At 52.2% G+C, this 21,030-nt stretch overlaps 65 non-coding genes across 65 annotated transcripts; 43 read left to right on the plus strand and 22 right to left on the minus strand.

The window, feature by feature from the left end:
- The first annotated feature begins 30 nt into the window (after positions 1-30).
- Trnav-aac (transfer RNA valine (anticodon AAC)) lies at positions 31-103 on the plus strand. The gene has a single exon. It is a non-coding gene; the product is annotated as a tRNA-Val (tRNA).
- Positions 104-298: 195 nt separating this feature from the next.
- Positions 299-370, minus strand: Trnap-agg (transfer RNA proline (anticodon AGG)). The gene has a single exon. It is a non-coding gene; the product is annotated as a tRNA-Pro (tRNA).
- A 411-nt stretch (positions 371-781) lies between these two features.
- On the plus strand, positions 782-854 carry Trnav-cac (transfer RNA valine (anticodon CAC)). The gene has a single exon. It is a non-coding gene; the product is annotated as a tRNA-Val (tRNA).
- Positions 855-1,012: 158 nt separating this feature from the next.
- Positions 1,013-1,085, plus strand: Trnav-aac (transfer RNA valine (anticodon AAC)). Its single transcript has one exon. It is a non-coding gene; the product is annotated as a tRNA-Val (tRNA).
- A 195-nt stretch (positions 1,086-1,280) lies between these two features.
- Trnap-agg (transfer RNA proline (anticodon AGG)) lies at positions 1,281-1,352 on the minus strand. Its single transcript has one exon. It is a non-coding gene; the product is annotated as a tRNA-Pro (tRNA).
- Positions 1,353-1,742: 390 nt separating this feature from the next.
- Positions 1,743-1,815, plus strand: Trnav-cac (transfer RNA valine (anticodon CAC)). Its single transcript has one exon. It is a non-coding gene; the product is annotated as a tRNA-Val (tRNA).
- A 158-nt stretch (positions 1,816-1,973) lies between these two features.
- Positions 1,974-2,046, plus strand: Trnav-aac (transfer RNA valine (anticodon AAC)). The gene has a single exon. It is a non-coding gene; the product is annotated as a tRNA-Val (tRNA).
- Positions 2,047-2,241: 195 nt separating this feature from the next.
- Positions 2,242-2,313, minus strand: Trnap-agg (transfer RNA proline (anticodon AGG)). The gene has a single exon. It is a non-coding gene; the product is annotated as a tRNA-Pro (tRNA).
- Positions 2,314-2,724: 411 nt separating this feature from the next.
- Positions 2,725-2,797, plus strand: Trnav-cac (transfer RNA valine (anticodon CAC)). The gene has a single exon. It is a non-coding gene; the product is annotated as a tRNA-Val (tRNA).
- Positions 2,798-2,955: 158 nt separating this feature from the next.
- Positions 2,956-3,028, plus strand: Trnav-aac (transfer RNA valine (anticodon AAC)). Its single transcript has one exon. It is a non-coding gene; the product is annotated as a tRNA-Val (tRNA).
- Positions 3,029-3,223: 195 nt separating this feature from the next.
- Trnap-agg (transfer RNA proline (anticodon AGG)) lies at positions 3,224-3,295 on the minus strand. Its single transcript has one exon. It is a non-coding gene; the product is annotated as a tRNA-Pro (tRNA).
- Positions 3,296-3,706: 411 nt separating this feature from the next.
- On the plus strand, positions 3,707-3,779 carry Trnav-cac (transfer RNA valine (anticodon CAC)). The gene has a single exon. It is a non-coding gene; the product is annotated as a tRNA-Val (tRNA).
- A 158-nt stretch (positions 3,780-3,937) lies between these two features.
- Positions 3,938-4,010, plus strand: Trnav-aac (transfer RNA valine (anticodon AAC)). Its single transcript has one exon. It is a non-coding gene; the product is annotated as a tRNA-Val (tRNA).
- A 195-nt stretch (positions 4,011-4,205) lies between these two features.
- Positions 4,206-4,277, minus strand: Trnap-agg (transfer RNA proline (anticodon AGG)). Its single transcript has one exon. It is a non-coding gene; the product is annotated as a tRNA-Pro (tRNA).
- A 411-nt stretch (positions 4,278-4,688) lies between these two features.
- Trnav-cac (transfer RNA valine (anticodon CAC)) lies at positions 4,689-4,761 on the plus strand. The gene has a single exon. It is a non-coding gene; the product is annotated as a tRNA-Val (tRNA).
- A 158-nt stretch (positions 4,762-4,919) lies between these two features.
- On the plus strand, positions 4,920-4,992 carry Trnav-aac (transfer RNA valine (anticodon AAC)). Its single transcript has one exon. It is a non-coding gene; the product is annotated as a tRNA-Val (tRNA).
- Positions 4,993-5,187: 195 nt separating this feature from the next.
- Positions 5,188-5,259, minus strand: Trnap-agg (transfer RNA proline (anticodon AGG)). The gene has a single exon. It is a non-coding gene; the product is annotated as a tRNA-Pro (tRNA).
- A 411-nt stretch (positions 5,260-5,670) lies between these two features.
- On the plus strand, positions 5,671-5,743 carry Trnav-cac (transfer RNA valine (anticodon CAC)). Its single transcript has one exon. It is a non-coding gene; the product is annotated as a tRNA-Val (tRNA).
- Positions 5,744-5,901: 158 nt separating this feature from the next.
- Trnav-aac (transfer RNA valine (anticodon AAC)) lies at positions 5,902-5,974 on the plus strand. The gene has a single exon. It is a non-coding gene; the product is annotated as a tRNA-Val (tRNA).
- Positions 5,975-6,169: 195 nt separating this feature from the next.
- Trnap-agg (transfer RNA proline (anticodon AGG)) lies at positions 6,170-6,241 on the minus strand. The gene has a single exon. It is a non-coding gene; the product is annotated as a tRNA-Pro (tRNA).
- A 390-nt stretch (positions 6,242-6,631) lies between these two features.
- Trnav-cac (transfer RNA valine (anticodon CAC)) lies at positions 6,632-6,704 on the plus strand. The gene has a single exon. It is a non-coding gene; the product is annotated as a tRNA-Val (tRNA).
- Positions 6,705-6,862: 158 nt separating this feature from the next.
- Positions 6,863-6,935, plus strand: Trnav-aac (transfer RNA valine (anticodon AAC)). Its single transcript has one exon. It is a non-coding gene; the product is annotated as a tRNA-Val (tRNA).
- A 195-nt stretch (positions 6,936-7,130) lies between these two features.
- Positions 7,131-7,202, minus strand: Trnap-agg (transfer RNA proline (anticodon AGG)). Its single transcript has one exon. It is a non-coding gene; the product is annotated as a tRNA-Pro (tRNA).
- Positions 7,203-7,592: 390 nt separating this feature from the next.
- Positions 7,593-7,665, plus strand: Trnav-cac (transfer RNA valine (anticodon CAC)). The gene has a single exon. It is a non-coding gene; the product is annotated as a tRNA-Val (tRNA).
- Positions 7,666-7,823: 158 nt separating this feature from the next.
- Positions 7,824-7,896, plus strand: Trnav-aac (transfer RNA valine (anticodon AAC)). Its single transcript has one exon. It is a non-coding gene; the product is annotated as a tRNA-Val (tRNA).
- Positions 7,897-8,091: 195 nt separating this feature from the next.
- Trnap-agg (transfer RNA proline (anticodon AGG)) lies at positions 8,092-8,163 on the minus strand. Its single transcript has one exon. It is a non-coding gene; the product is annotated as a tRNA-Pro (tRNA).
- Positions 8,164-8,553: 390 nt separating this feature from the next.
- Trnav-cac (transfer RNA valine (anticodon CAC)) lies at positions 8,554-8,626 on the plus strand. Its single transcript has one exon. It is a non-coding gene; the product is annotated as a tRNA-Val (tRNA).
- A 158-nt stretch (positions 8,627-8,784) lies between these two features.
- Trnav-aac (transfer RNA valine (anticodon AAC)) lies at positions 8,785-8,857 on the plus strand. The gene has a single exon. It is a non-coding gene; the product is annotated as a tRNA-Val (tRNA).
- A 195-nt stretch (positions 8,858-9,052) lies between these two features.
- Trnap-agg (transfer RNA proline (anticodon AGG)) lies at positions 9,053-9,124 on the minus strand. The gene has a single exon. It is a non-coding gene; the product is annotated as a tRNA-Pro (tRNA).
- A 411-nt stretch (positions 9,125-9,535) lies between these two features.
- Trnav-cac (transfer RNA valine (anticodon CAC)) lies at positions 9,536-9,608 on the plus strand. Its single transcript has one exon. It is a non-coding gene; the product is annotated as a tRNA-Val (tRNA).
- A 158-nt stretch (positions 9,609-9,766) lies between these two features.
- Trnav-aac (transfer RNA valine (anticodon AAC)) lies at positions 9,767-9,839 on the plus strand. The gene has a single exon. It is a non-coding gene; the product is annotated as a tRNA-Val (tRNA).
- A 195-nt stretch (positions 9,840-10,034) lies between these two features.
- Trnap-agg (transfer RNA proline (anticodon AGG)) lies at positions 10,035-10,106 on the minus strand. The gene has a single exon. It is a non-coding gene; the product is annotated as a tRNA-Pro (tRNA).
- A 390-nt stretch (positions 10,107-10,496) lies between these two features.
- Trnav-cac (transfer RNA valine (anticodon CAC)) lies at positions 10,497-10,569 on the plus strand. The gene has a single exon. It is a non-coding gene; the product is annotated as a tRNA-Val (tRNA).
- A 158-nt stretch (positions 10,570-10,727) lies between these two features.
- Trnav-aac (transfer RNA valine (anticodon AAC)) lies at positions 10,728-10,800 on the plus strand. The gene has a single exon. It is a non-coding gene; the product is annotated as a tRNA-Val (tRNA).
- Positions 10,801-10,995: 195 nt separating this feature from the next.
- On the minus strand, positions 10,996-11,067 carry Trnap-agg (transfer RNA proline (anticodon AGG)). The gene has a single exon. It is a non-coding gene; the product is annotated as a tRNA-Pro (tRNA).
- A 411-nt stretch (positions 11,068-11,478) lies between these two features.
- On the plus strand, positions 11,479-11,551 carry Trnav-cac (transfer RNA valine (anticodon CAC)). Its single transcript has one exon. It is a non-coding gene; the product is annotated as a tRNA-Val (tRNA).
- Positions 11,552-11,709: 158 nt separating this feature from the next.
- Positions 11,710-11,782, plus strand: Trnav-aac (transfer RNA valine (anticodon AAC)). Its single transcript has one exon. It is a non-coding gene; the product is annotated as a tRNA-Val (tRNA).
- Positions 11,783-11,977: 195 nt separating this feature from the next.
- Trnap-agg (transfer RNA proline (anticodon AGG)) lies at positions 11,978-12,049 on the minus strand. The gene has a single exon. It is a non-coding gene; the product is annotated as a tRNA-Pro (tRNA).
- Positions 12,050-12,460: 411 nt separating this feature from the next.
- Positions 12,461-12,533, plus strand: Trnav-cac (transfer RNA valine (anticodon CAC)). Its single transcript has one exon. It is a non-coding gene; the product is annotated as a tRNA-Val (tRNA).
- Positions 12,534-12,691: 158 nt separating this feature from the next.
- Positions 12,692-12,764, plus strand: Trnav-aac (transfer RNA valine (anticodon AAC)). The gene has a single exon. It is a non-coding gene; the product is annotated as a tRNA-Val (tRNA).
- A 195-nt stretch (positions 12,765-12,959) lies between these two features.
- Trnap-agg (transfer RNA proline (anticodon AGG)) lies at positions 12,960-13,031 on the minus strand. The gene has a single exon. It is a non-coding gene; the product is annotated as a tRNA-Pro (tRNA).
- Positions 13,032-13,442: 411 nt separating this feature from the next.
- Trnav-cac (transfer RNA valine (anticodon CAC)) lies at positions 13,443-13,515 on the plus strand. Its single transcript has one exon. It is a non-coding gene; the product is annotated as a tRNA-Val (tRNA).
- A 158-nt stretch (positions 13,516-13,673) lies between these two features.
- On the plus strand, positions 13,674-13,746 carry Trnav-aac (transfer RNA valine (anticodon AAC)). The gene has a single exon. It is a non-coding gene; the product is annotated as a tRNA-Val (tRNA).
- A 195-nt stretch (positions 13,747-13,941) lies between these two features.
- On the minus strand, positions 13,942-14,013 carry Trnap-agg (transfer RNA proline (anticodon AGG)). Its single transcript has one exon. It is a non-coding gene; the product is annotated as a tRNA-Pro (tRNA).
- Positions 14,014-14,403: 390 nt separating this feature from the next.
- On the plus strand, positions 14,404-14,476 carry Trnav-cac (transfer RNA valine (anticodon CAC)). The gene has a single exon. It is a non-coding gene; the product is annotated as a tRNA-Val (tRNA).
- A 158-nt stretch (positions 14,477-14,634) lies between these two features.
- Trnav-aac (transfer RNA valine (anticodon AAC)) lies at positions 14,635-14,707 on the plus strand. The gene has a single exon. It is a non-coding gene; the product is annotated as a tRNA-Val (tRNA).
- Positions 14,708-14,902: 195 nt separating this feature from the next.
- Positions 14,903-14,974, minus strand: Trnap-agg (transfer RNA proline (anticodon AGG)). Its single transcript has one exon. It is a non-coding gene; the product is annotated as a tRNA-Pro (tRNA).
- A 411-nt stretch (positions 14,975-15,385) lies between these two features.
- Positions 15,386-15,458, plus strand: Trnav-cac (transfer RNA valine (anticodon CAC)). The gene has a single exon. It is a non-coding gene; the product is annotated as a tRNA-Val (tRNA).
- Positions 15,459-15,616: 158 nt separating this feature from the next.
- Trnav-aac (transfer RNA valine (anticodon AAC)) lies at positions 15,617-15,689 on the plus strand. The gene has a single exon. It is a non-coding gene; the product is annotated as a tRNA-Val (tRNA).
- A 195-nt stretch (positions 15,690-15,884) lies between these two features.
- Trnap-agg (transfer RNA proline (anticodon AGG)) lies at positions 15,885-15,956 on the minus strand. Its single transcript has one exon. It is a non-coding gene; the product is annotated as a tRNA-Pro (tRNA).
- Positions 15,957-16,367: 411 nt separating this feature from the next.
- Positions 16,368-16,440, plus strand: Trnav-cac (transfer RNA valine (anticodon CAC)). Its single transcript has one exon. It is a non-coding gene; the product is annotated as a tRNA-Val (tRNA).
- A 158-nt stretch (positions 16,441-16,598) lies between these two features.
- Trnav-aac (transfer RNA valine (anticodon AAC)) lies at positions 16,599-16,671 on the plus strand. Its single transcript has one exon. It is a non-coding gene; the product is annotated as a tRNA-Val (tRNA).
- A 195-nt stretch (positions 16,672-16,866) lies between these two features.
- Positions 16,867-16,938, minus strand: Trnap-agg (transfer RNA proline (anticodon AGG)). The gene has a single exon. It is a non-coding gene; the product is annotated as a tRNA-Pro (tRNA).
- A 411-nt stretch (positions 16,939-17,349) lies between these two features.
- On the plus strand, positions 17,350-17,422 carry Trnav-cac (transfer RNA valine (anticodon CAC)). The gene has a single exon. It is a non-coding gene; the product is annotated as a tRNA-Val (tRNA).
- Positions 17,423-17,580: 158 nt separating this feature from the next.
- Positions 17,581-17,653, plus strand: Trnav-aac (transfer RNA valine (anticodon AAC)). The gene has a single exon. It is a non-coding gene; the product is annotated as a tRNA-Val (tRNA).
- Positions 17,654-17,848: 195 nt separating this feature from the next.
- On the minus strand, positions 17,849-17,920 carry Trnap-agg (transfer RNA proline (anticodon AGG)). Its single transcript has one exon. It is a non-coding gene; the product is annotated as a tRNA-Pro (tRNA).
- A 390-nt stretch (positions 17,921-18,310) lies between these two features.
- On the plus strand, positions 18,311-18,383 carry Trnav-cac (transfer RNA valine (anticodon CAC)). Its single transcript has one exon. It is a non-coding gene; the product is annotated as a tRNA-Val (tRNA).
- A 158-nt stretch (positions 18,384-18,541) lies between these two features.
- Trnav-aac (transfer RNA valine (anticodon AAC)) lies at positions 18,542-18,614 on the plus strand. Its single transcript has one exon. It is a non-coding gene; the product is annotated as a tRNA-Val (tRNA).
- A 195-nt stretch (positions 18,615-18,809) lies between these two features.
- Positions 18,810-18,881, minus strand: Trnap-agg (transfer RNA proline (anticodon AGG)). The gene has a single exon. It is a non-coding gene; the product is annotated as a tRNA-Pro (tRNA).
- A 411-nt stretch (positions 18,882-19,292) lies between these two features.
- Positions 19,293-19,365, plus strand: Trnav-cac (transfer RNA valine (anticodon CAC)). Its single transcript has one exon. It is a non-coding gene; the product is annotated as a tRNA-Val (tRNA).
- Positions 19,366-19,523: 158 nt separating this feature from the next.
- Positions 19,524-19,596, plus strand: Trnav-aac (transfer RNA valine (anticodon AAC)). The gene has a single exon. It is a non-coding gene; the product is annotated as a tRNA-Val (tRNA).
- A 195-nt stretch (positions 19,597-19,791) lies between these two features.
- On the minus strand, positions 19,792-19,863 carry Trnap-agg (transfer RNA proline (anticodon AGG)). Its single transcript has one exon. It is a non-coding gene; the product is annotated as a tRNA-Pro (tRNA).
- A 411-nt stretch (positions 19,864-20,274) lies between these two features.
- On the plus strand, positions 20,275-20,347 carry Trnav-cac (transfer RNA valine (anticodon CAC)). Its single transcript has one exon. It is a non-coding gene; the product is annotated as a tRNA-Val (tRNA).
- A 158-nt stretch (positions 20,348-20,505) lies between these two features.
- Trnav-aac (transfer RNA valine (anticodon AAC)) lies at positions 20,506-20,578 on the plus strand. Its single transcript has one exon. It is a non-coding gene; the product is annotated as a tRNA-Val (tRNA).
- Positions 20,579-20,773: 195 nt separating this feature from the next.
- On the minus strand, positions 20,774-20,845 carry Trnap-agg (transfer RNA proline (anticodon AGG)). The gene has a single exon. It is a non-coding gene; the product is annotated as a tRNA-Pro (tRNA).
- Positions 20,846-21,030: the final 185 nt, after the last annotated feature.

Here is a 21,030-nt window from a genome sequence, read left to right on the forward strand (position 1 = left end):
GTTGCCTCTAAGGTAAGGCGCACACAAGTAGTTTCCGTGGTGTAGCGGTTATCACGTCTGCCTAACACGCAGAAGGTCCCCGGTTCGATCCCGGGCGGAAACACTTTTTCATCATTAAAAACAAGACATAGTAACATGCATCTGCTTCCATCTGTACCCAAAAACCTTCGTAATCGCCTTCACACGTCGGATCAGAGTGTCAATTGCTCACATCAAATATGAAATTCATTTGATACTGCCGCCGAGCATTTTGCGTCGACTCAGCCACTCACGTGCGATCAGTTTGCACAAAACGCTAGGGCTCGTCCGGGATTTGAACCCGGGACTTCCTGCACCCTAAGCAGGAATCATACCCCTAGACCAACGAGCCACGTGACATGGCGAATGACTATAATTTCAGTGCACTGGGTCCCTCGATGTGGTCCAGGGTGCTCTGGAAAGTCTCGTGTAGGCTGGCGGGATGGGGGCGGCGCGAATTCCCGCGGTCGGCGGCCTTCCTGGGCTATTGGTACCTTCATGTAGAGCTGCCGCTGGGCTCGCACTCCCTGCTGCTAAGAAAGTGATTGCTTTTGCTGCTATGACTTACAATCACGACTGCGGGAAAAACCGCTATCTCGTTAGGGGTGCTACGGCAGACAAACTCTCGAGCACCCGAAGACTTCTTGTGCCCTCGGCTGTAATGGTTTCCAGGCTGTCAAAAGAACCGTCGCGTGTGCATTCGCGGACGGGAGACAGGCTGAGGTAATTTCGAGGGAACGGGGATGGACTTCTCACGTCCGCAGTTTCCGTAGTGTAGCGGTTATCACGTCTGCTTCACACGCAGAAGGTCCCCGGTTCGATCCCGGGCGGGAACAGTATTTTCCTGAATATGTCGTATTGTACTCCAGTGAGCCACGACATGTGAGGATCTTCTGCATGTACCTTTGTTATGCAAGTAGCGCATTTATTTAATTTTTTAGTTACGATGACAACATCAGCACGAGTTGCCTCTAAGGTAAGGCGCACACAAGTAGTTTCCGTGGTGTAGCGGTTATCACGTCTGCCTAACACGCAGAAGGTCCCCGGTTCGATCCCGGGCGGAAACACTTTTTCATCATTAAAAACAAGACATAGTAACATGCATCTGCTTCCATCTGTACCCAAAAACCTTCGTAATCGCCTTCACACGTCGGATCAGAGTGTCAATTGCTCACATCAAATATGAAATTCATTTGATACTGCCGCCGAGCATTTTGCGTCGACTCAGCCACTCACGTGCGATCAGTTTGCACAAAACGCTAGGGCTCGTCCGGGATTTGAACACGGGACCTCCTGCACCCTAAGCAGGAATCATACCCCTAGACCAACGAGCCACCTGACATGGCGAATGACTATAATTTCAGTGCACTGGGTCCCTCGATGTGGTCCAGGGTGCTCTGGAAAGTCTCGTGTAGGCTGGCGGGATGGGGGCGGCGCGAATTCCCGCGGTCGGCGGCCTTCCTGGGCTATTGGTACCTTCATGTAGAGCTGCCGCTGGGCTCGCACTCCCTGCTGCTGCTATGACTTACAATCACGACTGCGGGAAAAACCGCTATCTCGTTAGGGGTGCTACGGCAGACAAACTCTCGAGCACCCGAAGACTTCTTGTGCCCTCGGCTGTAATGGTTTCCAGGCTGTCAAAAGAACCGTCGCGTGTGCATTCGCGGACGGGAGACAGGCTGAGGTAATTTCGAGGGAACGGGGATGGACTCCTCACGTCCGCAGTTTCCGTAGTGTAGCGGTTATCACGTCTGCTTCACACGCAGAAGGTCCCCGGTTCGATCCCGGGCGGGAACAGTATTTTCCTGAATATGTCGTATTGTACTCCAGTGAGCCACGACATGTGAGGATCTTCTGCATGTACCTTTGTTATGCAAGTAGCGCATTTATTTAATTTTTTAGTTACGATGACAACATCAGCACGAGTTGCCTCTAAGGTAAGGCGCACACAAGTAGTTTCCGTGGTGTAGCGGTTATCACGTCTGCCTAACACGCAGAAGGTCCCCGGTTCGATCCCGGGCGGAAACACTTTTTCATCATTAAAAACAAGACATAGTAACATGCATCTGCTTCCATCTGTACCCAAAAACCTTCGTAATCGCCTTCACACGTCGGATCAGAGTGTCAATTGCTCACATCAAATATGAAATTCATTTGATACTGCCGCCGAGCATTTTGCGTCGACTCAGCCACTCACGTGCGATCAGTTTGCACAAAACGCTAGGGCTCGTCCGGGATTTGAACCCGGGACCTCCTGCACCCTAAGCAGGAATCATACCCCTAGACCAACGAGCCACCTGACATGGCGAATGACTATAATTTCAGTGCACTGGGTCCCTCGATGTGGTCCAGGGTGCTCTGGAAAGTCTCGTGTAGGCTGGCGGGATGGGGGCGGCGCGAATTCCCGCGGTCGGCGGCCTTCCTGGGCTATTGGTACCTTCATGTAGAGCTGCCGCTGGGCTCGCACTCCCTGCTGCTAAGAAAGTGATTGCTTTTGCTGCTATGACTTACAATCACGACTGCGGGAAAAACCGCTATCTCGTTAGGGGTGCTACGGCAGACAAACTCTCGAGCACCCGAAGACTTCTTGTGCCCTCGGCTGTAATGGTTTCCAGGCTGTCAAAAGAACCGTCGCGTGTGCATTCGCGGACGGGAGACAGGCTGAGGTAATTTCGAGGGAACGGGGATGGACTCCTCACGTCCGCAGTTTCCGTAGTGTAGCGGTTATCACGTCTGCTTCACACGCAGAAGGTCCCCGGTTCGATCCCGGGCGGGAACAGTATTTTCCTGAATATGTCGTATTGTACTCCAGTGAGCCACGACATGTGAGGATCTTCTGCATGTACCTTTGTTATGCAAGTAGCGCATTTATTTAATTTTTTAGTTACGATGACAACATCAGCACGAGTTGCCTCTAAGGTAAGGCGCACACAAGTAGTTTCCGTGGTGTAGCGGTTATCACGTCTGCCTAACACGCAGAAGGTCCCCGGTTCGATCCCGGGCGGAAACACTTTTTCATCATTAAAAACAAGACATAGTAACATGCATCTGCTTCCATCTGTACCCAAAAACCTTCGTAATCGCCTTCACACGTCGGATCAGAGTGTCAATTGCTCACATCAAATATGAAATTCATTTGATACTGCCGCCGAGCATTTTGCGTCGACTCAGCCACTCACGTGCGATCAGTTTGCACAAAACGCTAGGGCTCGTCCGGGATTTGAACCCGGGACCTCCTGCACCCTAAGCAGGAATCATACCCCTAGACCAACGAGCCACCTGACATGGCGAATGACTATAATTTCAGTGCACTGGGTCCCTCGATGTGGTCCAGGGTGCTCTGGAAAGTCTCGTGTAGGCTGGCGGGATGGGGGCGGCGCGAATTCCCGCGGTCGGCGGCCTTCCTGGGCTATTGGTACCTTCATGTAGAGCTGCCGCTGGGCTCGCACTCCCTGCTGCTAAGAAAGTGATTGCTTTTGCTGCTATGACTTACAATCACGACTGCGGGAAAAACCGCTATCTCGTTAGGGGTGCTACGGCAGACAAACTCTCGAGCACCCGAAGACTTCTTGTGCCCTCGGCTGTAATGGTTTCCAGGCTGTCAAAAGAACCGTCGCGTGTGCATTCGCGGACGGGAGACAGGCTGAGGTAATTTCGAGGGAACGGGGATGGACTCCTCACGTCCGCAGTTTCCGTAGTGTAGCGGTTATCACGTCTGCTTCACACGCAGAAGGTCCCCGGTTCGATCCCGGGCGGGAACAGTATTTTCCTGAATATGTCGTATTGTACTCCAGTGAGCCACGACATGTGAGGATCTTCTGCATGTACCTTTGTTATGCAAGTAGCGCATTTATTTAATTTTTTAGTTACGATGACAACATCAGCACGAGTTGCCTCTAAGGTAAGGCGCACACAAGTAGTTTCCGTGGTGTAGCGGTTATCACGTCTGCCTAACACGCAGAAGGTCCCCGGTTCGATCCCGGGCGGAAACACTTTTTCATCATTAAAAACAAGACATAGTAACATGCATCTGCTTCCATCTGTACCCAAAAACCTTCGTAATCGCCTTCACACGTCGGATCAGAGTGTCAATTGCTCACATCAAATATGAAATTCATTTGATACTGCCGCCGAGCATTTTGCGTCGACTCAGCCACTCACGTGCGATCAGTTTGCACAAAACGCTAGGGCTCGTCCGGGATTTGAACCCGGGACCTCCTGCACCCTACGCAGGAATCATACCCCTAGACCAACGAGCCACCTGACATGGCGAATGACTATAATTTCAGTGCACTGGGTCCCTCGATGTGGTCCAGGGTGCTCTGGAAAGTCTCGTGTAGGCTGGCGGGATGGGGGCGGCGCGAATTCCCGCGGTCGGCGGCCTTCCTGGGCTATTGGTACCTTCATGTAGAGCTGCCGCTGGGCTCGCACTCCCTGCTGCTAAGAAAGTGATTGCTTTTGCTGCTATGACTTACAATCACGACTGCGGGAAAAACCGCTATCTCGTTAGGGGTGCTACGGCAGACAAACTCTCGAGCACCCGAAGACTTCTTGTGCCCTCGGCTGTAATGGTTTCCAGGCTGTCAAAAGAACCGTCGCGTGTGCATTCGCGGACGGGAGACAGGCTGAGGTAATTTCGAGGGAACGGGGATGGACTCCTCACGTGCGCAGTTTCCGTAGTGTAGCGGTTATCACGTCTGCTTCACACGCAGAAGGTCCCCGGTTCGATCCCGGGCGGGAACAGTATTTTCCTGAATATGTCGTATTGTACTCCAGTGAGCCACGACATGTGAGGATCTTCTGCATGTACCTTTGTTATGCAAGTAGCGCATTTATTTAATTTTTTAGTTACGATGACAACATCAGCACGAGTTGCCTCTAAGGTAAGGCGCACACAAGTAGTTTCCGTGGTGTAGCGGTTATCACGTCTGCCTAACACGCAGAAGGTCCCCGGTTCGATCCCGGGCGGAAACACTTTTTCATCATTAAAAACAAGACATAGTAACATGCATCTGCTTCCATCTGTACCCAAAAACCTTCGTAATCGCCTTCACACGTCGGATCAGAGTGTCAATTGCTCACATCAAATATGAAATTCATTTGATACTGCCGCCGAGCATTTTGCGTCGACTCAGCCACTCACGTGCGATCAGTTTGCACAAAACGCTAGGGCTCGTCCGGGATTTGAACCCGGGACCTCCTGCACCCTAAGCAGGAATCATACCCCTAGACCAACGAGCCACCTGACATGGCGAATGACTATAATTTCAGTGCACTGGGTCCCTCGATGTGGTCCAGGGTGCTCTGGAAAGTCTCGTGTAGGCTGGCGGGATGGGGGCGGCGCGAATTCCCGCGGTCGGCGGCCTTCCTGGGCTATTGGTACCTTCATGTAGAGCTGCCGCTGGGCTCGCACTCCCTGCTGCTAAGAAAGTGATTGCTTTTGCTGCTATGACTTACAATCACGACTGCGGGAAAAACCGCTATCTCGTTAGGGGTGCTACGGCAGACAAACTCTCGAGCACCCGAAGACTTCTTGTGCCCTCGGCTGTAATGGTTTCCAGGCTGTCAAAAGAACCGTCGCGTGTGCATTCGCGGACGGGAGACAGGCTGAGGTAATTTCGAGGGAACGGGGATGGACTCCTCACGTCCGCAGTTTCCGTAGTGTAGCGGTTATCACGTCTGCTTCACACGCAGAAGGTCCCCGGTTCGATCCCGGGCGGGAACAGTATTTTCCTGAATATGTCGTATTGTACTCCAGTGAGCCACGACATGTGAGGATCTTCTGCATGTACCTTTGTTATGCAAGTAGCGCATTTATTTAATTTTTTAGTTACGATGACAACATCAGCACGAGTTGCCTCTAAGGTAAGGCGCACACAAATAGTTTCCGTGGTGTAGCGGTTATCACGTCTGCCTAACACGCAGAAGGTCCCCGGTTCGATCCCGGGCGGAAACACTTTTTCATCATTAAAAACAAGACATAGTAACATGCATCTGCTTCCATCTGTACCCAAAAACCTTCGTAATCGCCTTCACACGTCGGATCAGAGTGTCAATTGCTCACATCAAATATGAAATTCATTTGATACTGCCGCCGAGCATTTTGCGTCGACTCAGCCACTCACGTGCGATCAGTTTGCACAAAACGCTAGGGCTCGTCCGGGATTTGAACCCGGGACCTCCTGCACCCTAAGCAGGAATCATACCCCTAGACCAACGAGCCACCTGACATGGCGAATGACTATAATTTCAGTGCACTGGGTCCCTCGATGTGGTCCAGGGTGCTCTGGAAAGTCTCGTGTAGGCTGGCGGGATGGGGGCGGCGCGAATTCCCGCGGTCGGCGGCCTTCCTGGGCTATTGGTACCTTCATGTAGAGCTGCCGCTGGGCTCGCACTCCCTGCTGCTGCTATGACTTACAATCACGACTGCGGGAAAAACCGCTATCTCGTTAGGGGTGCTACGGCAGACAAACTCTCGAGCACCCGAAGACTTCTTGTGCCCTCGGCTGTAATGGTTTCCAGGCTGTCAAAAGAACCGTCGCGTGTGCATTCGCGGACGGGAGACAGGCTGAGGTAATTTCGAGGGAACGGGGATGGACTCCTCACGTCCGCAGTTTCCGTAGTGTAGCGGTTATCACGTCTGCTTCACACGCAGAAGGTCCCCGGTTCGATCCCGGGCGGGAACAGTATTTTCCTGAATATGTCGTATTGTACTCCAGTGAGCCACGACATGTGAGGATCTTCTGCATGTACCTTTGTTATGCAAGTAGCGCATTTATTTAATTTTTTAGTTACGATGACAACATCAGCACGAGTTGCCTCTAAGGTAAGGCGCACACAAGTAGTTTCCGTGGTGTAGCGGTTATCACGTCTGCCTAACACGCAGAAGGTCCCCGGTTCGATCCCGGGCGGAAACACTTTTTCATCATTAAAAACAAGACATAGTAACATGCATCTGCTTCCATCTGTACCCAAAAACCTTCGTAATCGCCTTCACACGTCGGATCAGAGTGTCAATTGCTCACATCAAATATGAAATTCATTTGATACTGCCGCCGAGCATTTTGCGTCGACTCAGCCACTCACGTGCGATCAGTTTGCACAAAACGCTAGGGCTCGTCCGGGATTTGAACACGGGACCTCCTGCACCCTAAGCAGGAATCATACCCCTAGACCAACGAGCCACCTGACATGGCGAATGACTATAATTTCAGTGCACTGGGTCCCTCGATGTGGTCCAGGGTGCTCTGGAAAGTCTCGTGTAGGCTGGCGGGATGGGGGCGGCGCGAATTCCCGCGGTCGGCGGCCTTCCTGGGCTATTGGTACCTTCATGTAGAGCTGCCGCTGGGCTCGCACTCCCTGCTGCTGCTATGACTTACAATCACGACTGCGGGAAAAACCGCTATCTCGTTAGGGGTGCTACGGCAGACAAACTCTCGAGCACCCGAAGACTTCTTGTGCCCTCGGCTGTAATGGTTTCCAGGCTGTCAAAAGAACCGTCGCGTGTGCATTCGCGGACGGGAGACAGGCTGAGGTAATTTCGAGGGAACGGGGATGGACTCCTCACGTCCGCAGTTTCCGTAGTGTAGCGGTTATCACGTCTGCTTCACACGCAGAAGGTCCCCGGTTCGATCCCGGGCGGGAACAGTATTTTCCTGAATATGTCGTATTGTACTCCAGTGAGCCACGACATGTGAGGATCTTCTGCATGTACCTTTGTTATGCAAGTAGCGCATTTATTTAATTTTTTAGTTACGATGACAACATCAGCACGAGTTGCCTCTAAGGTAAGGCGCACACAAATAGTTTCCGTGGTGTAGCGGTTATCACGTCTGCCTAACACGCAGAAGGTCCCCGGTTCGATCCCGGGCGGAAACACTTTTTCATCATTAAAAACAAGACATAGTAACATGCATCTGCTTCCATCTGTACCCAAAAACCTTCGTAATCGCCTTCACACGTCGGATCAGAGTGTCAATTGCTCACATCAAATATGAAATTCATTTGATACTGCCGCCGAGCATTTTGCGTCGACTCAGCCACTCACGTGCGATCAGTTTGCACAAAACGCTAGGGCTCGTCCGGGATTTGAACCCGGGACCTCCTGCACCCTAAGCAGGAATCATACCCCTAGACCAACGAGCCACCTGACATGGCGAATGACTATAATTTCAGTGCACTGGGTCCCTCGATGTGGTCCAGGGTGCTCTGGAAAGTCTCGTGTAGGCTGGCGGGATGGGGGCGGCGCGAATTCCCGCGGTCGGCGGCCTTCCTGGGCTATTGGTACCTTCATGTAGAGCTGCCGCTGGGCTCGCACTCCCTGCTGCTGCTATGACTTACAATCACGACTGCGGGAAAAACCGCTATCTCGTTAGGGGTGCTACGGCAGACAAACTCTCGAGCACCCGAAGACTTCTTGTGCCCTCGGCTGTAATGGTTTCCAGGCTGTCAAAAGAACCGTCGCGTGTGCATTCGCGGACGGGAGACAGGCTGAGGTAATTTCGAGGGAACGGGGATGGACTCCTCACGTCCGCAGTTTCCGTAGTGTAGCGGTTATCACGTCTGCTTCACACGCAGAAGGTCCCCGGTTCGATCCCGGGCGGGAACAGTATTTTCCTGAATATGTCGTATTGTACTCCAGTGAGCCACGACATGTGAGGATCTTCTGCATGTACCTTTGTTATGCAAGTAGCGCATTTATTTAATTTTTTAGTTACGATGACAACATCAGCACGAGTTGCCTCTAAGGTAAGGCGCACACAAGTAGTTTCCGTGGTGTAGCGGTTATCACGTCTGCCTAACACGCAGAAGGTCCCCGGTTCGATCCCGGGCGGAAACACTTTTTCATCATTAAAAACAAGACATAGTAACATGCATCTGCTTCCATCTGTACCCAAAAACCTTCGTAATCGCCTTCACACGTCGGATCAGAGTGTCAATTGCTCACATCAAATATGAAATTCATTTGATACTGCCGCCGAGCATTTTGCGTCGACTCAGCCACTCACGTGCGATCAGTTTGCACAAAACGCTAGGGCTCGTCCGGGATTTGAACCCGGGACTTCCTGCACCCTAAGCAGGAATCATACCCCTAGACCAACGAGCCACGTGACATGGCGAATGACTATAATTTCAGTGCACTGGGTCCCTCGATGTGGTCCAGGGTGCTCTGGAAAGTCTCGTGTAGGCTGGCGGGATGGGGGCGGCGCGAATTCCCGCGGTCGGCGGCCTTCCTGGGCTATTGGTACCTTCATGTACAGCTGCCGCTGGGCTCGCACTCCCTGCTGCTAAGAAAGTGATTGCTTTTGCTGCTATGACTTACAATCACGACTGCGGGAAAAACCGCTATCTCGTTAGGGGTGCTACGGCAGACAAACTCTCGAGCACCCGAAGACTTCTTGTGCCCTCGGCTGTAATGGTTTCCAGGCTGTCAAAAGAACCGTCGCGTGTGCATTCGCGGACGGGAGACAGGCTGAGGTAATTTCGAGGGAACGGGGATGGACTCCTCACGTCCGCAGTTTCCGTAGTGTAGCGGTTATCACGTCTGCTTCACACGCAGAAGGTCCCCGGTTCGATCCCGGGCGGGAACAGTATTTTCCTGAATATGTCGTATTGTACTCCAGTGAGCCACGACATGTGAGGATCTTCTGCATGTACCTTTGTTATGCAAGTAGCGCATTTATTTAATTTTTTAGTTACGATGACAACATCAGCACGAGTTGCCTCTAAGGTAAGGCGCACACAAGTAGTTTCCGTGGTGTAGCGGTTATCACGTCTGCCTAACACGCAGAAGGTCCCCGGTTCGATCCCGGGCGGAAACACTTTTTCATCATTAAAAACAAGACATAGTAACATGCATCTGCTTCCATCTGTACCCAAAAACCTTCGTAATCGCCTTCACACGTCGGATCAGAGTGTCAATTGCTCACATCAAATATGAAATTCATTTGATACTGCCGCCGAGCATTTTGCGTCGACTCAGCCACTCACGTGCGATCAGTTTGCACAAAACGCTAGGGCTCGTCCGGGATTTGAACACGGGACCTCCTGCACCCTAAGCAGGAATCATACCCCTAGACCAACGAGCCACCTGACATGGCGAATGACTATAATTTCAGTGCACTGGGTCCCTCGATGTGGTCCAGGGTGCTCTGGAAAGTCTCGTGTAGGCTGGCGGGATGGGGGCGGCGCGAATTCCCGCGGTCGGCGGCCTTCCTGGGCTATTGGTACCTTCATGTAGAGCTGCCGCTGGGCTCGCACTCCCTGCTGCTGCTATGACTTACAATCACGACTGCGGGAAAAACCGCTATCTCGTTAGGGGTGCTACGGCAGACAAACTCTCGAGCACCCGAAGACTTCTTGTGCCCTCGGCTGTAATGGTTTCCAGGCTGTCAAAAGAACCGTCGCGTGTGCATTCGCGGACGGGAGACAGGCTGAGGTAATTTCGAGGGAACGGGGATGGACTCCTCACGTCCGCAGTTTCCGTAGTGTAGCGGTTATCACGTCTGCTTCACACGCAGAAGGTCCCCGGTTCGATCCCGGGCGGGAACAGTATTTTCCTGAATATGTCGTATTGTACTCCAGTGAGCCACGACATGTGAGGATCTTCTGCATGTACCTTTGTTATGCAAGTAGCGCATTTATTTAATTTTTTAGTTACGATGACAACATCAGCACGAGTTGCCTCTAAGGTAAGGCGCACACAAGTAGTTTCTGTGGTGTAGCGGTTATCACGTCTGCCTAACACGCAGAAGGTCCCCGGTTCGATCCCGGGCGGAAACACTTTTTCATCATTAAAAACAAGACATAGTAACATGCATCTGCTTCCATCTGTACCCAAAAACCTTCGTAATCGCCTTCACACGTCGGATCAGAGTGTCAATTGCTCACATCAAATATGAAATTCATTTGATACTGCCGCCGAGCATTTTGCGTCGACTCAGCCACTCACGTGCGATCAGTTTGCACAAAACGCTAGGGCTCGTCCGGGATTTGAACCCGGGACCTCCTGCACCCTAAGCAGGAATCATACCCCTAGACCAACGAGCCACCTGACATGGCGAATGACTATAATTTCAGTGCACTGGGTCCCTCGATGTGGTCCAGGGTGCTCTGGAAAGTCTCGTGTAGGCTGGCGGGATGGGGGCGGCGCGAATTCCCGCGGTCGGCGGCCTTCCTGGGCTATTGGTACCTTCATGTAGAGCTGCCGCTGGGCTCGCACTCCCTGCTGCTAAGAAAGTGATTGCTTTTGCTGCTATGACTTACAATCACGACTGCGGGAAAAACCGCTATCTCGTTAGGGGTGCTACGGCAGACAAACTCTCGAGCACCCGAAGACTTCTTGTGCCCTCGGCTGTAATGGTTTCCAGGCTGTCAAAAGAACCGTCGCGTGTGCATTCGCGGACGGGAGACAGGCTGAGGTAATTTCGAGGGAACGGGGATGGACTCCTCACGTCCGCAGTTTCCGTAGTGTAGCGGTTATCACGTCTGCTTCACACGCAGAAGGTCCCCGGTTCGATCCCGGGCGGGAACAGTATTTTCCTGAATATGTCGTATTGTACTCCAGTGAGCCACGACATGTGAGGATCTTCTGCATGTACCTTTGTTATGCAAGTAGCGCATTTATTTAATTTTTTAGTTACGATGACAACATCAGCACGAGTTGCCTCTAAGGTAAGGCGCACACAAGTAGTTTCCGTGGTGTAGCGGTTATCACGTCTGCCTAACACGCAGAAGGTCCCCGGTTCGATCCCGGGCGGAAACACTTTTTCATCATTAAAAACAAGACATAGTAACATGCATCTGCTTCCATCTGTACCCAAAAACCTTCGTAATCGCCTTCACACGTCGGATCAGAGTGTCAATTGCTCACATCAAATATGAAATTCATTTGATACTGCCGCCGAGCATTTTGCGTCGACTCAGCCACTCACGTGCGATCAGTTTGCACAAAACGCTAGGGCTCGTCCGGGATTTGAACCCGGGACCTCCTGCACCCTACGCAGGAATCATACCCCTAGACCAACGAGCCACCTGACATGGCGAATGACTATAATTTCAGTGCACTGGGTCCCTCGATGTGGTCCAGGGTGCTCTGGAAAGTCTCGTGTAGGCTGGCGGGATGGGGGCGGCGCGAATTCCCGCGGTCGGCGGCCTTCCTGGGCTATTGGTACCTTCATGTAGAGCTGCCGCTGGGCTCGCACTCCCTGCTGCTAAGAAAGTGATTGCTTTTGCTGCTATGACTTACAATCACGACTGCGGGAAAAACCGCTATCTCGTTAGGGGTGCTACGGCAGACAAACTCTCGAGCACCCGAAGACTTCTTGTGCCCTCGGCTGTAATGGTTTCCAGGCTGTCAAAAGAACCGTCGCGTGTGCATTCGCGGACGGGAGACAGGCTGAGGTAATTTCGAGGGAACGGGGATGGACTCCTCACGTGCGCAGTTTCCGTAGTGTAGCGGTTATCACGTCTGCTTCACACGCAGAAGGTCCCCGGTTCGATCCCGGGCGGGAACAGTATTTTCCTGAATATGTCGTATTGTACTCCAGTGAGCCACGACATGTGAGGATCTTCTGCATGTACCTTTGTTATGCAAGTAGCGCATTTATTTAATTTTTTAGTTACGATGACAACATCAGCACGAGTTGCCTCTAAGGTAAGGCGCACACAAGTAGTTTCCGTGGTGTAGCGGTTATCACGTCTGCCTAACACGCAGAAGGTCCCCGGTTCGATCCCGGGCGGAAACACTTTTTCATCATTAAAAACAAGACATAGTAACATGCATCTGCTTCCATCTGTACCCAAAAACCTTCGTAATCGCCTTCACACGTCGGATCAGAGTGTCAATTGCTCACATCAAATATGAAATTCATTTGATACTGCCGCCGAGCATTTTGCGTCGACTCAGCCACTCACGTGCGATCAGTTTGCACAAAACGCTAGGGCTCGTCCGGCATTTGAACCCGGGACCTCCTGCACCCTAAGCAGGAATCATACCCCTAGACCAACGAGCCACCTGACATGGCGAATGACTATAATTTCAGTGCACTGGGTCCCTCGATGTGGTCCAGGGTGCTCTGGAAAGTCTCGTGTAGGCTGGCGGGATGGGGGCGGCGCGAATTCCCGCGGTCGGCGGCCTTCCTGGGCTATTGGTACCTTCATGTAGAGCTGCCGCTGGGCTCGCACTCCCTGCTGCTAAGAAAGTGATTGCTTTTGCTGCTATGACTTACAATCACGACTGCGGGAAAAACCGCTATCTCGTTAGGGGTGCTACGGCAGACAAACTCTCGAGCACCCGAAGACTTCTTGTGCCCTCGGCTGTAATGGTTTCCAGGCTGTCAAAAGAACCGTCGCGTGTGCATTCGCGGACGGGAGAGAGGCTGAGGTAATTTCGAGGGAACGGGGATGGACTCCTCACGTCCGCAGTTTCCGTAGTGTAGCGGTTATCACGTCTGCTTCACACGCAGAAGGTCCCCGGTTCGATCCCGGGCGGGAACAGTATTTTCCTGAATATGTCGTATTGTACTCCAGTGAGCCACGACATGTGAGGATCTTCTGCATGTACCTTTGTTATGCAAGTAGCGCATTTATTTAATTTTTTAGTTACGATGACAACATCAGCACGAGTTGCCTCTAAGGTAAGGCGCACACAAGTAGTTTCCGTGGTGTAGCGGTTATCACGTCTGCCTAACACGCAGAAGGTCCCCGGTTCGATCCCGGGCGGAAACACTTTTTCATCATTAAAAACAAGACATAGTAACATGCATCTGCTTCCATCTGTACCCAAAAACCTTCGTAATCGCCTTCACACGTCGGATCAGAGTGTCAATTGCTCACATCAAATATGAAATTCATTTGATACTGCCGCCGAGCATTTTGCGTCGACTCAGCCACTCACGTGCGATCAGTTTGCACAAAACGCTAGGGCTCGTCCGGGATTTGAACCCGGGACCTCCTGCACCCTAAGCAGGAATCATACCCCTAGACCAACGAGCCACCTGACATGGCGAATGACTATAATTTCAGTGCACTGGGTCCCTCGATGTGGTCCAGGGTGCTCTGGAAAGTCTCGTGTAGGCTGGCGGGATGGGGGCGGCGCGAATTCCCGCGGTCGGCGGCCTTCCTGGGCTATTGGTACCTTCATGTAGAGCTGCCGCTGGGCTCGCACTCCCTGCTGCTGCTATGACTTACAATCACGACTGCGGGAAAAACCGCTATCTCGTTAGGGGTGCTACGGCAGACAAACTCTCGAGCACCCGAAGACTTCTTGTGCCCTCGGCTGTAATGGTTTCCAGGCTGTCAAAAGAACCGTCGCGTGTGCATTCGCGGACGGGAGACAGGCTGAGGTAATTTCGAGGGAACGGGGATGGACTCCTCACGTCCGCAGTTTCCGTAGTGTAGCGGTTATCACGTCTGCTTCACACGCAGAAGGTCCCCGGTTCGATCCCGGGCGGGAACAGTATTTTCCTGAATATGTCGTATTGTACTCCAGTGAGCCACGACATGTGAGGATCTTCTGCATGTACCTTTGTTATGCAAGTAGCGCATTTATTTAATTTTTTAGTTACGATGACAACATCAGCACGAGTTGCCTCTAAGGTAAGGCGCACACAAGTAGTTTCCGTGGTGTAGCGGTTATCACGTCTGCCTAACACGCAGAAGGTCCCCGGTTCGATCCCGGGCGGAAACACTTTTTCATCATTAAAAACAAGACATAGTAACATGCATCTGCTTCCATCTGTACCCAAAAACCTTCGTAATCGCCTTCACACGTCGGATCAGAGTGTCAATTGCTCACATCAAATATGAAATTCATTTGATACTGCCGCCGAGCATTTTGCGTCGACTCAGCCACTCACGTGCGATCAGTTTGCACAAAACGCTAGGGCTCGTCCGGGATTTGAACCCGGGACCTCCTGCACCCTAAGCAGGAATCATACCCCTAGACCAACGAGCCACCTGACATGGCGAATGACTATATTTTCAGTGCACTGGGTCCCTCGATGTGGTCCAGGGTGCTCTGGAAAGTCTCGTGTAGGCTGGCGGGATGGGGGCGGCGCGAATTCCCGCGGTCGGCGGCCTTCCTGGGCTATTGGTACCTTCATGTAGAGCTGCCGCTGGGCTCGCACTCCCTGCTGCTAAGAAAGTGATTGCTTTTGCTGCTATGACTTACAATCACGACTGCGGGAAAAACCGCTATCTCGTTAGGGGTGCTACGGCAGACAAACTCTCGAGCACCCGAAGACTTCTTGTGCCCTCGGCTGTAATGGTTTCCAGGCTGTCAAAAGAACCGTCGCGTGTGCATTCGCGGACGGGAGACAGGCTGAGGTAATTTCGAGGGAACGGGGATGGACTCCTCACGTCCGCAGTTTCCGTAGTGTAGCGGTTATCACGTCTGCTTCACACGCAGAAGGTCCCCGGTTCGATCCCGGGCGGGAACAGTATTTTCCTGAATATGTCGTATTGTACTCCAGTGAGCCACGACATGTGAGGATCTTCTGCATGTACCTTTGTTATGCAAGTAGCGCATTTATTTAATTTTTTAGTTACGATGACAACATCAGCACGAGTTGCCTCTAAGGTAAGGCGCACACAAGTAGTTTCCGTGGTGTAGCGGTTATCACGTCTGCCTAACACGCAGAAGGTCCCCGGTTCGATCCCGGGCGGAAACACTTTTTCATCATTAAAAACAAGACATAGTAACATGCATCTGCTTCCATCTGTACCCAAAAACCTTCGTAATCGCCTTCACACGTCGGATCAGAGTGTCAATTGCTCACATCAAATATGAAATTCATTTGATACTGCCGCCGAGCATTTTGCGTCGACTCAGCCACTCACGTGCGATCAGTTTGCACAAAACGCTAGGGCTCGTCCGGCATTTGAACCCGGGACCTCCTGCACCCTAAGCAGGAATCATACCCCTAGACCAACGAGCCACCTGACATGGCGAATGACTATAATTTCAGTGCACTGGGTCCCTCGATGTGGTCCAGGGTGCTCTGGAAAGTCTCGTGTAGGCTGGCGGGATGGGGGCGGCGCGAATTCCCGCGGTCGGCGGCCTTCCTGGGCTATTGGTACCTTCATGTAGAGCTGCCGCTGGGCTCGCACTCCCTGCTGCTAAGAAAGTGATTGCTTTTGCTGCTATGACTTACAATCACGACTGCGGGAAAAACCGCTATCTCGTTAGGGGTGCTACGGCAGACAAACTCTCGAGCACCCGAAGACTTCTTGTGCCCTCGGCTGTAATGATTTCCAGGCTGTCAAAAGAACCGTCGCGTGTGCATTCGCGGACGGGAGACAGGCTGAGGTAATTTCGAGGGAACGGGGATGGACTCCTCACGTCCGCAGTTTCCGTAGTGTAGCGGTTATCACGTCTGCTTCACACGCAGAAGGTCCCCGGTTCGATCCCGGGCGGGAACAGTATTTTCCTGAATATGTCGTATTGTACTCCAGTGAGCCACGACATGTGAGGATCTTCTGCATGTACCTTTGTTATGCAAGTAGCGCATTTATTTAATTTTTTAGTTACGATGACAACATCAGCACGAGTTGCCTCTAAGGTAAGGCGCACACAAGTAGTTTCCGTGGTGTAGCGGTTATCACGTCTGCCTAACACGCAGAAGGTCCCCGGTTCGATCCCGGGCGGAAACACTTTTTCATCATTAAAAACAAGACATAGTAACATGCATCTGCTTCCATCTGTACCCAAAAACCTTCGTAATCGCCTTCACACGTCGGATCAGAGTGTCAATTGCTCACATCAAATATGAAATTCATTTGATACTGCCGCCGAGCATTTTGCGTCGACTCAGCCACTCACGTGCGATCAGTTTGCACAAAACGCTAGGGCTCGTCCGGCATTTGAACCCGGGACCTCCTGCACCCTAAGCAGGAATCATACCCCTAGACCAACGAGCCACCTGACATGGCGAATGACTATAATTTCAGTGCACTGGGTCCCTCGATGTGGTCCAGGGTGCTCTGGAAAGTCTCGTGTAGGCTGGCGGGATGGGGGCGGCGCGAATTCCCGCGGTCGGCGGCCTTCCTGGGCTATTGGTACCTTCATGTAGAGCTGCCGCTGGGCTCGCACTCCCTGCTGCTAAGAAAGTGATTGCTTTTGCTGCTATGACTTACAATCACGACTGCGGGAAAAACAGCTATCTCGTTAGGGGTGCTACGGCAGACAAACTCTCGAGCACCCGAAGACTTCTTGTGCCCTCGGCTGTAATGGTTTCCAGGCTGTCAAAAGAACCGTCGCGTGTGCATTCGCGGACGGGAGACAGGCTGAGGTAATTTCGAGGGAACGGGGATGGACTCCTCACGTCCGCAGTTTCCGTAGTGTAGCGGTTATCACGTCTGCTTCACACGCAGAAGGTCCCCGGTTCGATCCCGGGCGGGAACAGTATTTTCCTGAATATGTCGTATTGTACTCCAGTGAGCCACGACATGTGAGGATCTTCTGCATGTACCTTTGTTATGCAAGTAGCGCATTTATTTAATTTTTTAGTTACGATGACAACATCAGCACGAGTTGCCTCTAAGGTAAGGCGCACACAAGTAGTTTCCGTGGTGTAGCGGTTATCACGTCTGCCTAACACGCAGAAGGTCCCCGGTTCGATCCCGGGCGGAAACACTTTTTCATCATTAAAAACAAGACATAGTAACATGCATCTGCTTCCATCTGTACCCAAAAACCTTCGTAATCGCCTTCACACGTCGGATCAGAGTGTCAATTGCTCACATCAAATATGAAATTCATTTGATACTGCCGCCGAGCATTTTGCGTCGACTCAGCCACTCACGTGCGATCAGTTTGCACAAAACGCTAGGGCTCGTCCGGGATTTGAACCCGGGACCTCCTGCACCCTAAGCAGGAATCATACCCCTAGACCAACGAGCCACCTGACATGGCGAATGACTATAATTTCAGTGCACTGGGTCCCTCGATGTGGTCCAGGGTGCTCTGGAAAGTCTCGTGTAGGCTGGCGGGACGGGGGCGGCGCGAATTCCCGCGGTCGGCGGCCTTCCTGGGCTATTGGTACCTTCATGTAGAGCTGCCGCTGGGCTCGCACTCCCTGCTGCTGCTATGACTTACAATCACGACTGCGGGAAAAACCGCTATCTCGTTAGGGGTGCTACGGCAGACAAACTCTCGAGCACCCGAAGACTTCTTGTGCCCTCGGCTGTAATGGTTTCCAGGCTGTCAAAAGAACCGTCGCGTGTGCATTCGCGGACGGGAGACAGGCTGAGGTAATTTCGAGGGAACGGGGATGGACTCCTCACGTCCGCAGTTTCCGTAGTGTAGCGGTTATCACGTCTGCTTCACACGCAGAAGGTCCCCGGTTCGATCCCGGGCGGGAACAGTATTTTCCTGAATATGTCGTATTGTACTCCAGTGAGCCACGACATGTGAGGATCTTCTGCATGTACCTTTGTTATGCAAGTAGCGCATTTATTTAATTTTTTAGTTACGATGACAACATCAGCACGAGTTGCCTCTAAGGTAAGGCGCACACAAGTAGTTTCCGTGGTGTAGCGGTTATCACGTCTGCCTAACACGCAGAAGGTCCCCGGTTCGATCCCGGGCGGAAACACTTTTTCATCATTAAAAACAAGACATAGTAACATGCATCTGCTTCCATCTGTACCCAAAAACCTTCGTAATCGCCTTCACACGTCGGATCAGAGTGTCAATTGCTCACATCAAATATGAAATTCATTTGATACTGCCGCCGAGCATTTTGCGTCGACTCAGCCACTCACGTGCGATCAGTTTGCACAAAACGCTAGGGCTCGTCCGGGATTTGAACCCGGGACCTCCTGCACCCTAAGCAGGAATCATACCCCTAGACCAACGAGCCACCTGACATGGCGAATGACTATAATTTCAGTGCACTGGGTCCCTCGATGTGGTCCAGGGTGCTCTGGAAAGTCTCGTGTAGGCTGGCGGGATGGGGGCGGCGCGAATTCCCGCGGTCGGCGGCCTTCCTGGGCTATTGGTACCTTCATGTAGAGCTGCCGCTGGGCTCGCACTCCCTGCTGCTAAGAAAGTGATTGCTTTTGCTGCTATGACTTACAATCACGACTGCGGGAAAAACCGCTATCTCGTTAGGGGTGCTACGGCAGACAAACTCTCGAGCACCCGAAGACTTCTTGTGCCCTCGGCTGTAATGGTTTCCAGGCTGTCAAAAGAACCGTCGCGTGTGCATTCGCGGACGGGAGACAGGCTGAGGTAATTTCGAGGGAACGGGGATGGACTCCTCACGTCCGCAGTTTCCGTAGTGTAGCGGTTATCACGTCTGCTTCACACGCAGAAGGTCCCCGGTTCGATCCCGGGCGGGAACAGTATTTTCCTGAATATGTCGTATTGTACTCCAGTGAGCCACGACATGTGAGGATCTTCTGCATGTACCTTTGTTATGCAAGTAGCGCATTTATTTAATTTTTTAGTTACGATGACAACATCAGCACGAGTTGCCTCTAAGGTAAGGCGCACACAAGTAGTTTCCGTGGTGTAGCGGTTATCACGTCTGCCTAACACGCAGAAGGTCCCCGGTTCGATCCCGGGCGGAAACACTTTTTCATCATTAAAAACAAGACATAGTAACATGCATCTGCTTCCATCTGTACCCAAAAACCTTCGTAATCGCCTTCACACGTCGGATCAGAGTGTCAATTGCTCACATCAAATATGAAATTCATTTGATACTGCCGCCGAGCATTTTGCGTCGACTCAGCCACTCACGTGCGATCAGTTTGCACAAAACGCTAGGGCTCGTCCGGGATTTGAACCCGGGACCTCCTGCACCCTAAGCAGGAATCATACCCCTAGACCAACGAGCCACCTGACATGGCGAATGACTATAATTTCAGTGCACTGGGTCCCTCGATGTGGTCCAGGGTGCTCTGGAAAGTCTCGTGTAGGCTGGCGGGATGGGGGCGGCGCGAATTCCCGCGGTCGGCGGCCTTCCTGGGCTATTGGTACCTTCATGTAGAGCTGCCGCTGGGCTCGCACTCCCTGCTGCTAAGAAAGTGATTGCTTTTGCTGCTATGACTTACAATCACGACTGCGGGAAAAACCGCTATCTCGTTAGGGGTGCTACGGCAGACAAACTCTCGAGCACCCGAAGACTTCTTGTGCCCTCGGCTGTAATGGTTTCCAGGCTGTCAAAAGAACCGTCGCGTGTGCATTCGCGGACGGGAGACAGGCTGAGGTAATTTCGAGGGAACGGGGATGGACTCCTCACGTCCGCAGTTTCCGTAGTGTAGCGGTTATCACGTCTGCTTCACACGCAGAAGGTCCCCGGTTCGATCCCGGGCGGGAACAGTATTTTCCTGAATATGTCGTATTGTACTCCAGTGAGCCACGACATGTGAGGATCTTCTGCATGTACCTTTGTTATGCAAGTAGCGCATTTATTTAATTTTTTAGTTACGATGACAACATCAGCACGAGTTGCCTCTAAGGTAAGGCGCACACAAGTAGTTTCCGTGGTGTAGCGGTTATCACGTCTGCCTAACACGCAGAAGGTCCCCGGTTCGATCCCGGGCGGAAACACTTTTTCATCATTAAAAACAAGACATAGTAACATGCATCTGCTTCCATCTGTACCCAAAAACCTTCGTAATCGCCTTCACACGTCGGATCAGAGTGTCAATTGCTCACATCAAATATGAAATTCATTTGATACTGCCGCCGAGCATTTTGCGTCGACTCAGCCACTCACGTGCGATCAGTTTGCACAAAACGCTAGGGCTCGTCCGGGATTTGAACCCAGGACCTCCTGCACCCTAAGCAGGAATCATACCCCTAGACCAACGAGCCACCTGACATGGCGAATGACTATAATTTCAGTGCACTGGGTCCCTCGATGTGGTCCAGGGTGCTCTGGAAAGTCTCGTGTAGGCTGGCGGGATGGGGGCGGCGCGAATTCCCGCGGTCGGCGGCCTTCCTGGGCTATTGGTACCTTCATGTAGAGCTGCCGCTGGGCTCGCACTCCCTGCTGCTGC

This window comes from Schistocerca gregaria, chromosome 2, assembly GCF_023897955.1.
Source record: "Schistocerca gregaria isolate iqSchGreg1 chromosome 2, iqSchGreg1.2, whole genome shotgun sequence".
Classification (NCBI taxonomy): Eukaryota; Metazoa; Arthropoda; class Insecta; order Orthoptera; family Acrididae; genus Schistocerca; species Schistocerca gregaria.